The following is a 13,859-nucleotide window of genomic DNA, read 5'->3' on the forward strand; positions in this document are numbered from 1 at the left end:
GGAGGAGGGGCAGAGAGAGAGAAGGAGACACAGAGCCCGACGCGGGGCTCGAACCCACGGACCGCGAGATCACGGGCTGAGCCGAAGTCGGACACTTAACCGACAGAGCCACCCAGATGGCCCTAAATATATTTTTCTTCACTAGATTATAAATTCCTTGAAAGTGATATTACCTAAAGTGATTGCTGTTTATGAGTGTGTTTTCTGCCTAGACTTTAAGTTCCTGGAGGGCAGGAACTGTCCTTTATTTATATTCCACCAGCGGTCTCCAGAGACCTTGGCACGTAGCATTCACTCAACAGATGTCCAATTCACCTTGTCCCCTGGCTACTATTGTTTGACTAGCTTTCTTTGCTAAAGGACACTACAACCCGTCCCTAATTTCGAAGCTTGGATTACTTGTAGTATAGGTTCCAAGGCGGTACCAGAAAGCCAGAATAATAAGAGTTGAAATAGTCCAGATGGAAGAAGCTTCTCCCGTCTAGCCTCCCTGTGCAGGTGGCTCTGGGCTACTGGCTCCTGTGTGTGGTTGTACAGGATGTATACTGCAGCACTTTGCGGGGCCCTATTCACACTGCCGTCCCTGGGAATGGTGCCCGCAGGGCTGGTGCGAGGTAAGACTGCACGGCTATATTCAGCAGCCCTGAGGCTGGTCAATGGTAGTACAGATCAATGGTCCTTTTTCCTACTGCTCTACTCTTCCTAGGGAGTTCCAAGATGGATTCCAAGATGGATTGCCACCACATCCACATTCCACGAGCAGCATGCTTACTGGAAGTTGCAGGTGTCACTTTTTCTACTCTCATTCCATGCTAGAACTCAGTCATGCCTAGCTGTGAGGGGGACAGGAACCTGTCTTTATGCTCAGTGCCAAACTGAAACTCAAGGGTTCAATTACTATACAAGTGGAGAGCAGATCTGGGGGACAATAAAAGACAATAAAAGACAATAAAAGACAATAAAAGTCTTTATTACAGGGGCGCCTAGGTGGCTCTGTCAGTTAAGCATCCGACTTCGGCTCAGGTCGTGATCTCATGGTTTGTTGGTTTGAGCCCCGCATCAGGTTCTGTGCTGACAGCTCAGAGCCTGGAGCCTGCTTCAGGTTCCGTGTCTCCCCCCCTCTCTCTCTCTGCCCCTCCCCTGCTTGTGCTCTGTCTCTCTCTGTCTCTCAAAAATAAATAAATGAAAAAAAAAATTTTTTAAGAAGGCTTTATTACAAACCAGAATGCTACCTTTCATTTTGTCAGTTGCATTTCCATTTCTGCAACCTTTGTAACACCTATCACTTCTCCTTGATTCCTCATAACCACGAACAATTTTTTGGTGCCTAAATTTCTGCAATATTATCTGTGACGGATGACAGTTTTGTTTCTTTCTTTCTCATCCGTATACTTTCCCTGCTTCCCCCTTATTCCGCTAATCAGGACTTCCAGAACAAGGCTGAACTGAAAATGTAATAGTAAACACACTTGTAAGAAGAGAAAAAAATTCACTCGATCATGCCTTACTCTGAGGTCTGGTGTAGGTTCTTTGGAGATACTAGTTATGGGATTAAGGAAATCCCTTTTATTCTCAGCTGGAAGGACAGAGCATCTGTCAGCAAAAGTTTTTAAGAGATTATCTGTGGGACCCCCAGCAAGCCTCTTCCTAACCCCCTGAGACTTCTTTGCATGCTTAGGGACTCAGTATTCCCCTGCTTTGGCCCCTCTGTTCAGCAAATTCTTGCTTTCAGCTATTACAGTGTAAAGATGTTTTATCGTCATCAGTGATAACAATGTTTTTCTTGCTTCATTCATTCATGTAGTCTGTTGTATTTTTCAAAAAAATTTTTAGAAGATATATAAGCCCCACACATTCAACTGGTAAAGTAGAAATAGACAGCGATGAACTTCATGAAAAATATAGCTAGCGTAAAAGAATCATCGCTAAGGCACAGTTAACATGTAAATTCTTGCAACTCACATCCTGTGGTATTTCTACATATGACTGCAAACTTTTCTGATATTCTTTATTATAAATTTTTCATTGATTATAAAAAACAATCCTCACCGGAACTAAAGATTTCCTAACACTAGGACTTGAAAAAAAAGTTTTTTTTTAATGCTCTTTACATACATAGAGGATGCTATACACAAACTCTGAAAGAAATGCAGAAGCCCATTGTGACTGTTGTAGTTTCCCTCAACGTGAGCAAAGGGCATTATTCCCAAGCAAACCTCTCTAAACACGACTTTTCAAGCTGCCCAAACATTCAGAGCTAAGGAGCCTGTCACGATTGCTTCTTTTTTTTTTTTTTTAATTTTCTTCAAGGTTTATTTATTTTTGAGAGAGAATGAGAGAGAGACAGAGTGTGAACAGAGGAGGGGCAGAGGGAGAGGGAGACACAGATTCTGAAACAGGCTCCAGGCTCTGAGCTATCAGCACAGAACCCGATGCGGGGCTCGAACTCACAAACTGTGAGATCGTGACCTGAGCCAAAGTCGGATGCTCAACCGACTGAGCCACCCAGGCGCCCCGAGGATTTTTTATTTTATTTTATTTTATTTTATTTTATTTTATTTTATTTTATTTATTTATTTTTATAAATTTTACTTTCTTTTTTTTTTTAACGTTTATTTAGTTTTGAGACAGAGAGAGACAGGGCATGAACAAGGGAGGCGCAGAGAGAGAGGGAGACACAGAATTGGAAGCAGGCTCCAGGCTCTGAGCCATCAGCCCAGAGCCCGACGCGGGGCTCGAACTCACAAACCATGAGATCATGACCTGAGTGAAGTCGGATACTCAACCGACTGAACCACCCAGGCGCCCCGAGGATTTTTTATTTTAAATACGAGCTGTGCAGTGGACATTTCAGTTATAATTAATCTCAGTCAAAGGCTTATTTCTGTGACTGATTAAAGATGAACGTAAATGATTTGTCACTCTCCCTATGGAGAGGTGACTTTATTTCCCCACCCTTCGAGTCTAGTCTGGCCCTGAGTACCTGAACCACAAAATGTGTTGTAAATGATGCCGGGCCAGTTCCGGGACTCACCTTTATGAGGACAGCCTCTCCTTCCTTCCTCTGGGGACACAGACTCTCAGAACCCAGCTACGCTGGGGAAGCCAAGCCATAAAGAAAGTCTGTGCGTAGGAAAGTCAGTAGAGGGGAACCTGGGTGGGTGACTCAGTCAGTTGAGCGCTGACGTGGGCTCAGGTCCTGATCTTGCGATTCATGAGTTCAAGCCCCACATAAGGCTCGCTGCTGCCCGTGCAGAGCCCGCTTCCAATCCTCTGTCCCCCTCTCCTGACTCTCCTCTGCTTGCACTCTCTCAAAAATAAATAAACATTAAGAAAAAACAAACAAACAAGGAGCCAGTAGAAAGCCCCAGCTCAGCTCCCAGGTGGCAGTCAGCGTCCAACACCAGCCACGTGTGTGAGTCACCGGATGTTCTAGCCCATTTGAGTCCCCGGCGGATGGTAGCCTTAACCAGCATCACATGGGTCAAAAAAAGCCACCCAGCTGAGCCCAGTCAACGCAGAGGATGTGAGAGAGTAGCAGGACGGTCGCATAAGCCAGTACGTTGTGGTTTTCTCACGCAGTAAAATATATAATCAAAGGACTTCCCACTCACATTTCACTTCACTGCACACAGTCCTGCCTCTGCCACCCCCCCCCCCCACCGACCCCCACAGACTCTGTTCTGGTCAAGTTCCTAATGTAACAAATCATTGGGAAACCACCCAGGCTGCCCCCCATTCCTGCCTTTCTGAAATTCCTGCTGCACTAGCTTAAGGAGGTATCCTTGAAAGAATATGCAGGTAATACTTTCACATGGTTTAAAAACGAGACGGTTTGAAGTTTTCACCAGTGGGAAGTTTCTTCCCCACACCTGGCCACTTGCGTTGCCACCTCTGTCCCCAACAGATGAAGACCATCCTTATTTTCTTAGCGTTTCTGTATATACAGGCAAATATATATGTCTCCTCTTCCCACTTTTTTATTTTTTTATTTTTTTAAACATTTTTTTTATTAAAAAAATTTTTTATCAATGTTTTTATGTACTTTTGAAGGAGAGAGAGACAGAGCATGAGTCCTCGGGGGAGGAGCAGACAGAGAGGGAGACATAGAATCTGAAGCAGGCTCCAGGCTCGAAGCTGTCAGCACAGAGCCCGATGCAGGGCTTGAACCCACGAATTGTGAGATCATGACCTGAGCAGAAGTCGGACGCTCAACCGACCGAGCCACCCAAGCGCCCCCTCTTCCCACTTTTTTAAACAAAACATGCATTTTATATGCACTATTTCATCTCCTTGTTTCCCCCCCATTCACAATGTATCTTGAGGATTTTTATATGTAAAGAATTTTTAAAATCATATTCCTAAAATAAATAAAGTACAATAAAATCATATTCCTGGGGCACCTGGGTGGCTCAGTCAGTTAAGGGTCCAACTCTTGGTTTCTGCTCAGGTCATGATCCCACGGTTTAGGATATCGAGCCCCACGTCAGGTTCCTCGATGCTTGTGATTCTATCTCCCTCTCTCTCTCCCTGCTCCTCCCCACCCACCGGTTGCATTTTCTCTTTCTGTCAAAATAAATAAACTTTGAAAAAATAAAATAAAATCATATTGCTTGGGAGTGCCTGGGTTGCTCAGTCACTTAAACATCCAACTCTTGATCTCAGCTCAGGTCATGATCCCAAGGTTCAAGCCCTGCATTGGGCTCAATGCTGGGCATGAAGCCTACTTAAAATAATAAACAAACAAACAAATAAATAAATATTGGGGCACCTGGGTGGCTCAGTCGGTTAAATGTCCAACTCTCGGTTTCAGCTCAGGTCATGATCTCACAGCTCATGAGTTTGAGCCCCACATCGGGCCCTGTGCTGACAGTGTGGAGCCTGCTTGGGATTCTCTCTCTCTTCCTCTGTCTCTGCCCCTCCTTCACACTCTCACTCTCTCGCTCTCAAAATAAATAAACTTATAAAAAAATAAGTAAAATAGTATTTCTTAAAAAAAAAAAACAAAAAAAAAACCTTCCACCATATTTCTAGCTCCAGATTAAAATGGTGTTTGTTCCACTCAAGGATTTCTACAAAACCCACAGAAAGCTAAGAAATTTTACACTAGCGGTTCACCTTTCTTCTAGATTGACAAACGGCCAAATCCGCCATTTCTAATTGAGGGCTGCCCCTATAAGAGGAAAAAATAATCAACAGGCGGCTCATAAATGGATTTTTCCTATTTTGCCTTGTAACGTAAGTGCCTAGCAATTTGTTTTTTTTATTGTAATGTAAATAAGTGCCTGGTATTAAGCCTTTGATGGCCGAGGACTCCCATTTCAAAGATCCATCTTGAATAAACACATGGCCAGCCATACAACTAGATAAGGAGGCTGCCCCAGTGGGGCAGTTCCCTTTTAGAAAGCCCTTGGGTGACCCAGATAGCTGACCACTTGAGGACACCCCGCTTCTCCCACCCTGCCCTTTAAGCCTTACACTTATGTTTTCAATTCACCCATAAAGAGTGAGTCTGCAAAACCCTAGGCACCCCACCCATGAGCCCAATGAAGGCAGAACCCCAGGTTCATGGTCTCTCTCCATAATCTCACGAGGGTGTGGCCCTTGGACGTCCTGTACCCCCTCCAGAACCAGCGAGTCATGAGCCTTGTTTTTTCGGCGTCCCCTGATGGTTGTTGCTGACATGTGTCCTGCAAAGAGCCACAGGTCTGGGTCAGCCACAACATGGGCTGTGATCGGGGAAACGTGTGTGGGGGCTCATCACAAGCATGGGCCCAGATGACTGCCCCAGGCATTTCCGGCCAATGGCATCACTACCGATAGGCTGAGACACAAAACAAATATTTGCAATTTCAGAATGAAAGTAGATTCGTGCTCATATTTGAAGAGACACGCAGACAAAAGCAGAGTGGAGAACGGGAGCCTAAATGTGCAAATCACCTACCTGTGTGACAAGTGCAAGGCCCTTCCCTTGTCCCCTGACAGCACTGTCTATTCAGGTAACCTTGAAATGAAGTTTCCCTGACACATACCATCCCACTCGGGGCAGAGAACTGGAGGTCGTACTCCATGAGCACTGTTAGAATAATGTGAAATTCATGCAGGTAAGAATAAAATTAGACTCCTATCCTACACCACAACACTCAACATGTCAAATGAAAAGAAAGTTACACCAGCCATAAAATGATAATAAGAGAAAATGTACTTAAGGTTTTGAGGTGTCTAGGTCTTTTCGAACAAAACATAGAGAAAAGACTGGCAAGCTTTGCACTTTATAAACAAAACTAATCATAAGCGCTCAATGGAAAGAAACGTGTATGTTAAAGAATGTAAGTAGATGAAGGGGCACCTGGGTGGCTCAGTCTCCCTCTCTCTTTGCCCCTCCCCTGCTCACACTCTCTCTCTCAAAAACAAACATTAAAAAAAGTTTAAAAAAGAAATGACAGAAGATAATTTAAAATCTAGATTTTGGGGGCGCCTGGGTGGCGCAGTCGGTTAAGCATCCGACTTCAGCCAGGTCACGATCTCGCGGTCCGTGAGTTCGAGCCCCGCGTCAGGCTCTGGGCTGATGGCTCGGAGCCTGGAGCCTGTTTCCGATTCTGTGTCTCCCTCTCTCTCTGCCCCTCCCCCGTTCATGCTCTGTCTCTCTCTGTCCCCAAAATAAATAAACGTTGAAAAAAAATTTTTTTTTAAATAAAAAAAAAATAAAATCTAGATTTTGCACACCATTTAGGACGATAGAGGTTTACATCTCATTTTTCTAAATGGGGACTTAAGATGAGCTTAAGTTTTTTTGGAAAACCATCTTACTGCTAACAATGGCAGATCAATGAGGCATTTCTGAATAAAATTATGTCATATTCTGATTAAGGAACTCTTCATTTGAGAAACCTATAAAACTTTTATATACTTAATGCCATATGTACAAATTATTAATAATACACTGACATAATGGAATTCTCTAAAAGGATCTCTTGTTGTAAAGATGGTCACATACCCTCAGTCCTGGGACTGCTGTCAGTGGACTGCCGAGGGGGGACCAGGCTGGCTGGAAAATACCTCACCACAGATCCTGTCTTAGCGTAAATAGTCACTATCAAAAGATATGCCCATCAGGATACTACATGTATCCTAAAGGAGATCAATTTATAGGTAACTTCTTTCCACCGTTCTACCAAATGAAATGATGTCCTTCTATGTCTAATCAAGATAAGAACAATAAATCATTAAATATCAGCCATCCTTCAAATCAACAGAAAGAAAAAATATGGGAAAAGAAAATGTTACCAAGACAATTCTTTATAAATTATATTAAATTCTACCCGAGAAACAAGTGGGTTTGGTACAATGGCAGAATTTCACCTGACACAGTATCATTGTTATAAAACCATTAAAAGCAGGGGCACCTGGGTGGCTCAGTTGGTTAAGCATCCAATTCTCGATTTCGGGCTCAGGTCATGATCTCACGGTTTGTAGAATTGAGACCCATGCCGTGCTCTGCACGCTGAGCCCCCTTGGGATTCTCTCTCCCTCTCTCTCTGCCCCCCCACCCTCAAAATAAATAAACATTTTTTTAAATTTTTTTTAACGTTTATTTATTTTTTTTAATTTTTTTTTTATTTAAAAAAAAATTTTTTTTTTCAACGTTTATTTATTTTGGGGACAGAGAGAGACAGAGCATGAATGGGGGAGGGGCAGAGAGAGAGGGAGACACAGAACCGAAAACAGGCTCCAGGCTCTGAGCCATCAGCCCAGAGCCTGACGCGGGGCTCGAACTCACGGACCGCGAGATCGTGACCTGGCTGAAGTCGGACGCTTAACCGACTGCGCCACCCAGGCACCCCTAACGTTTATTTATTTTTGAGACAGAGAGGGAGAGCATGAACAGGGGAGGGGCAGAGACAGGGAGACACAGAATCTTAAACAGGCTCCAGGCTCTGAGCTGTCAGCACAGAGCCCGACGCGGGGCTTGAACTCACGGACTGTGAGATGGTGACCTGAGCGAAGTCGGACGCTCAACCGACCGAGCCACCCAGGCGCCCCTACATTTTTAAAAAGTATAAAAAAATAATCTGTTTAAAATAAATAAAACTATTAAAAGCAAACTGTCACTAGCATCAACATTTACTGAGTATTTATATTTGCAAAAGTCTGTGCTACAGTTAATAAATGTTCTCTCATTTGCAACTCAGACAACCTCTTACCCTCTTTACAAAGGACTCTGAAGCCAAAGAAAATTGGGTATTTTTCCTCTAAATCTAGCACAGGTCTTATGCCCATGCCCCATTCTCGACCATTCCACAAGGCACCAATCCACCACCAAATGTGGCTGATGAGAGAGAATTTCAAAATACCTGTCATCAGAATCGAATAATGATATCCTAAGGTATCATCATAAATTTTTTATTTTGTATTTGTCAAGAAGTAAGTCCATGTGGTCTTTTTAGCCCCTACAGAAATATTTACAGCTTGAAAAGTTAATTCACTTCCTTTACGACACTAGAATTGCTGCTCAAACAACTCAGCCTTCGTTCCACCGAAACTTTAGAATAAATGTGGTAATTTCTTCTTTCAAAGTTTACTCAACAACAACAAATCTCAACAGAAATTCAAGGAGTGTTTACAACACACACACGCAGTGTAATTCACAGAAAATATTTTTGAAATATTTTCAAAAATTATGTGAGGGGTGCCTGGCTGGCTCAGTCAGTTAAGTGTCCAACTCTTGAGTTCGGCTCGGGTCATGATCTCATGATTTGTGGGTCTGAGCCCCGCATTAGGCTCTGGGATGTCAGCGTGGAACCTGCTTGGGACTCTCTCTCTCGCTCTCTCTGCCTTTCCCCTGCGCTCTCTCTCCCAAAAATAAATAAACTTAAAAAGACTGTGTGAATGAATTTACATAAAACAGATAACTCCTCATCATAATAAATTAGGAATTGTCCAGGACCCAAACTTCTTCAGAACTATGAACATGGCCAACCTATAAAATAACCAACATTCTCACAAAATAATTTTTAAAAGTCTTTTTGCTATCTATAGTCACACTTAACTTTTGGTACCTATCATGTTGTTAGTTTATACTACTTACCACAGACAATAGCACCTCTTCTACCAAAAAAAAAAAAAAAAAAAAAAGTATTCCTGAAATCCTGAACCTTCTGATATTTTAATTTTCGTGAAAAGATGTAATACACTTTTAATGCTACAAAATAAGCCTCTATATAAATTATGTTGATTTTGGAATTGAAATAAAAGAGTAACTCCAGATTTGGGCGAAAATGCTTATGCATACAAGTTACAAATAAAGTTGGAGCTTTGAAAAGGAATATTTGACGCTCAAAAATCTACATTCTCCCAGTTGAAAACTGATTAAAAGTCTTTTTTTTTTCCTTTTTGAGTACACTTACTGTAAGTCAATCTGTCCATTTCTTCAGTTCTTAAGATTCATTTCTGTTGGAAGGGTTCTAATGAAATTCAGTTAAAATTTAACTCAATAAAAACCAGCTTCAGAGCATATTAATTTAGCTACAAAACCTATTTTAGTCAACTGACGACTGAATTACAAATCATCCAGGCAAATTATAATTACTTGCTGTCATGCGCATATTTCTCAAAAAACAGGCGCATATACATTTTTTCACAATCTTGAATACATTCCTCTCTGGTGTGTACGTGTGTGTCTGATTTACAACAGAGACCAGAAGTTCTGTTCGATTAAGGATACCATCAAACTAAAGTCTTTTAACATAGTTTCTAACTGTAATGATGTCCACTTAATTCGGATCATTAAATTCAGCACAACAAAAAAAAAACCCCTATTACTCTGGATGTTACTTATGTTCTATACTACACCTCGGCGAGTGGACGGGTGAACTGTATGGCTGTAAAATAATAGTGTTTAAAAAAACACATGGAGAACGTCTTAGTTCTTCATACTATGTTGCGATAGGGTCCCCTCCCTAAGGAGAAAACAAAAAACACCTCAAGACAAGCTGGCTATAGAGCACAACACAACATTCCTCACGACCTTGTAGCATGAGACCACTTAATCAGACTGCATGTTTGTATACTACCATATGTGGGAGGCAAAGGAGTTAAAAATATATAAAAAACTACGCCACGCGGCGTTCAGGGCTCAGTTCTTCGGGTACGAGCCCAACTGAGCGGTGCCGGTACGAATAAAGCTGCTTCCTGGAAAGAAAAGCCTCGGTGTCGTGACTTTGTGCCAGAATCCTGCTACAATGTTAAGTTCAAGTTTTCCATGTGTATAAACTCAAACTAGGGTGTTCATTTTGATTAGAGACAATACGGAATGATGTAGGAATGTTGGCTTTTTCAGTGATATTAAGTACACTGAAAAGGGCATTTGTAAGAAATCTTCTTCCTCCACCCCCCCGATATGTCCCTACCGTAGTGTTTGTCAAAGGGGGTACAGCAATGAAACTGCCTGCCCCAAAGCTGCTCAGCATCTTGCTGAAAACACAGACTTTCTCAGCCCCGCAGCCACTGATGTAACATCTCTATGGGAGGGACTCTGGGATCTCAGTCGGCTCTTCTAAAAGCTGTGGTCTGATGACCATTTCTCTTCAGCCATTATCCTCAGAGTAAAACCACAAAGCATTAAGTGGATTTAAGAATAATTTTCAATTTCCAAACTGTACAAATTGCTTTTTAAAATATAGGGGTAAGACACTACCATAAATAAAGAAGTAAAATTAATTTTTACAGCCATCTCAGTCTTGTGTTATTTATCATTTTAGTATAGCAGAATAACATGGTAAGAGTATGTCATAGTATACAACAGAATGCTGTGGTTAAGAACTTTTAAGCAAAACCAAAGTATATTAATTAGTCACCGAGATTTATCGTCTAGAGACATAGAAGTCAATAGAAAGGTGAGTTAATAATATGCCTGGAAATTGCATGTGTAAAAAGAATTTAGTACTTTTTAAGTACTTAAAAAGACATCAATCTTCATGTATCAGAGCACAAGCATCTTAATTGAGTAAAAAAGAAAAAATCCCAGTGCCTGATTTCAAAGACAAAACTCCAAAGAACTAGACCAAAAAGGGCTTCTATTACTAAAATGCCTACTTGTTATTGTAATATTATAAAACAAAAACCCTAACACATCCAAGTTACTATCACCAGTAAATGAAACAAATCGATATTCCTGCTGAAGCATACATAAATTGAACGTAATCATGAGGAAACATCAAACCCAAATTGAGAGACTTTCTACAAAGTAACCCCCCTGTACTGCTGAAAAAGTCAAAGTCATGAAGCATGAAGAAAAATCAGGGAGCCACTCTAGACCGGAAGAGGGGACAGGTAACACCCGAACCAGGACGGCATCTTGACCCAGAGCACGTATGTGTTCCAAAGACCCTGCTGGGGAGATTTGCGTGACGTCTGTAGTCTAGAGAAAGGTACTGTATCAACGTGGAATTTCTTGATTTGGGTCACTGCACTGCGGCAATGTAAGGGGATGCCCTTGTTCTTAAGTAATCACAAGTTCATGTTTCCAACTTACTCTCAAATGGCTCACAAAATAGTATGGAGAGAAACAGAGAGAAAGTGAGAGAGAGAGAGAATGCTAACAGCAAATGGGGCAAAGTGTTAGAAGTGGGGAATTCAAAGACATTCTAGCATTCCTGCGACTTTCCTGTTAAGTTTTAAATTATTTCAAAATAAAAAGTGATAAAAATATTTTTTAAAGCTACCATAAGAACACTAAAAAAACTAAAACTTTTGGGACATATTTTTAAGCTTCATATCTAGAGGTACTACTTATGTTTATTTAGGTTGTTTTGTAAATCTAAAAATACAAACAAACCAAATCTTCACTTCCATTCAATGCCTTCCTTCATCCTAGAAATTACAGAACTATGTTGTTCTTTTTTCTTCTATCAGTTACATGTACGTCCCAGATCACTATATAGGTTAGTGGAAAAAAGTTCTGCGTTTTGCACGTTGATTTGAAAAATAATTCAAATGTTGATTTTTATAGTTATTTTTTTTCCCTAATAGTTCTTTCCTTCCTTTCCTTGTGCCTTAATGATTTCTTTTATCAGTTTCATATCTGTAATTGATTTTGGGTCTATTTGAAACTGGCTTTAAACCAGAATGTTACCTGTTTAGTGGCGTAGATACACTTCCACACACGTAAGCAACAAAACCCCCAGCCACATCAGCTCTCCAACACACGGTATTTTGTGATTATCTTGCAATGAGATTTCCTAACCGACCTAACAGTTGTGTCAGAGGTCCTACCGCGTAGGGTGGAGAGGGGGATGATAGGAAAAAGATGCCAGTTCCCTACAGCAGCACTTGACGCACATCTGCCACAAAATATGTATGTGTGGGGGACAGGTTAGTGCATGATTCCACATCACCTGCCATGTATCGTCAGAAACCAGGAGACCGTGGCATACGAAACAGATGCTTACAAATCCAAAGGTGTGGGAATAATGCTTCTGAGAATCTAGAGATGTCAAGTAATATAAGCTTTTGGTGAAAATGACTTTCTTGTGTTTATTTTGTCATGCTTCTAAATATTAAGTTATAACACGGATGTCGTCGTATTAATATCAAATTAAGGCCACGAAAAGTAAAAGAAAAAAAAGACTTGTACACACTGTATATATTGTGTATTAATCCTTCAAGCTATGAAAAATTTAAAACAATCAGATTTTTATGGAGTGTCACCAAATATAACTGAAAACTTGTTAGTATCAAAAAGTCTTGATGTATGCTTTCCAAATGCCAAAATCTTCAGGACCAAATGGAAGCTCTGTTTGATTCACGTCCTGGTTCGTCTACTGCAAAAGGAAAGTTAGGATGACTTCGGGAGAACTCTAAAATATGCAGGCACAGGAAATACGTGCAAATACCCCCTCTTTAAGATCCAAATATCATTTAACCCCTTCATTTTCTACACAAGGGACAGTTTAGAATTAGTTGAATATAGAAGATACCGAAGATAAACTGAATCAAAAGTGTAGGGATAATATGCTAACATAGGTCAGTAAATAATTGTTTGAGGCATTTTCATTTTTATTAAAGTTAATCACAATTTCTACTTCAGGATATTCCACAACTAAAGGAAAAAGAGCTATTACAGCTGTTTGAAGGGGGTACAAGTTGAATTGACACAAGTTTTAGGAATAGGATTTAAAATATTTTGAGCAGGACAAGCATCTAACAGAATCAATATTTACTTGACCTTCCTATACTATGGTACCAAAGGGAAAAACTCCCTGAAAATTTCTTCCATATAAAAATTCAAGACAAAAACAGATCAAGCAGTGTAAAAAGCAGAATGAACATTTGCATTTTGAGAATTAGTAGTCTAATACATAGAATACACTGTGCTCGTTGAAACATTCAGCTGCAGAGAAATATTAAAGTGTAATGTAATAAAGGAAATAGCACCTTTCAAAAATCACGTTATCTAAAATGAAAGTTTGCAGAACTATTCTCTCTACAAATCTCCACAGGAAGAAAACAGAGAAGGAGGTGGTAACGCAAAACAGTTTTGAAAAGTGTAATGCTACGTGTTGATTGCAAGCGCAAACGTTACAAAACACTTAAAGCCGAAGTTACACTTCCATAGTTGCAGGATGCAAAAAAACCCTCTTCTTTTAAAGTCACATATTTCATATCCTCTAAACTGGGCCAGTAAAGCAGCATACCTTAACGTAAGGGGAAAAATATTTGAAGGGCCTACTTAAGAATTAAAGCAGTAAGTATTAGAGTATCTTCCGTATGTCTTTCTACTAAACGCACGGCGAGGAGCTTTACTGTAAGACTCTTTTGCTTAAACTCAATGGAATTCAGAATAAAATGAGTCTGTCATG

The sequence above is a fragment of the Lynx rufus genome, unplaced genomic scaffold (assembly GCF_022079265.1).
Source record: "Lynx rufus isolate CCGP_SWC_20201006 ecotype Redwood Valley unplaced genomic scaffold, mLynRuf1.p SCAF_7, whole genome shotgun sequence".
Classification (NCBI taxonomy): Eukaryota; Metazoa; Chordata; class Mammalia; order Carnivora; family Felidae; genus Lynx; species Lynx rufus.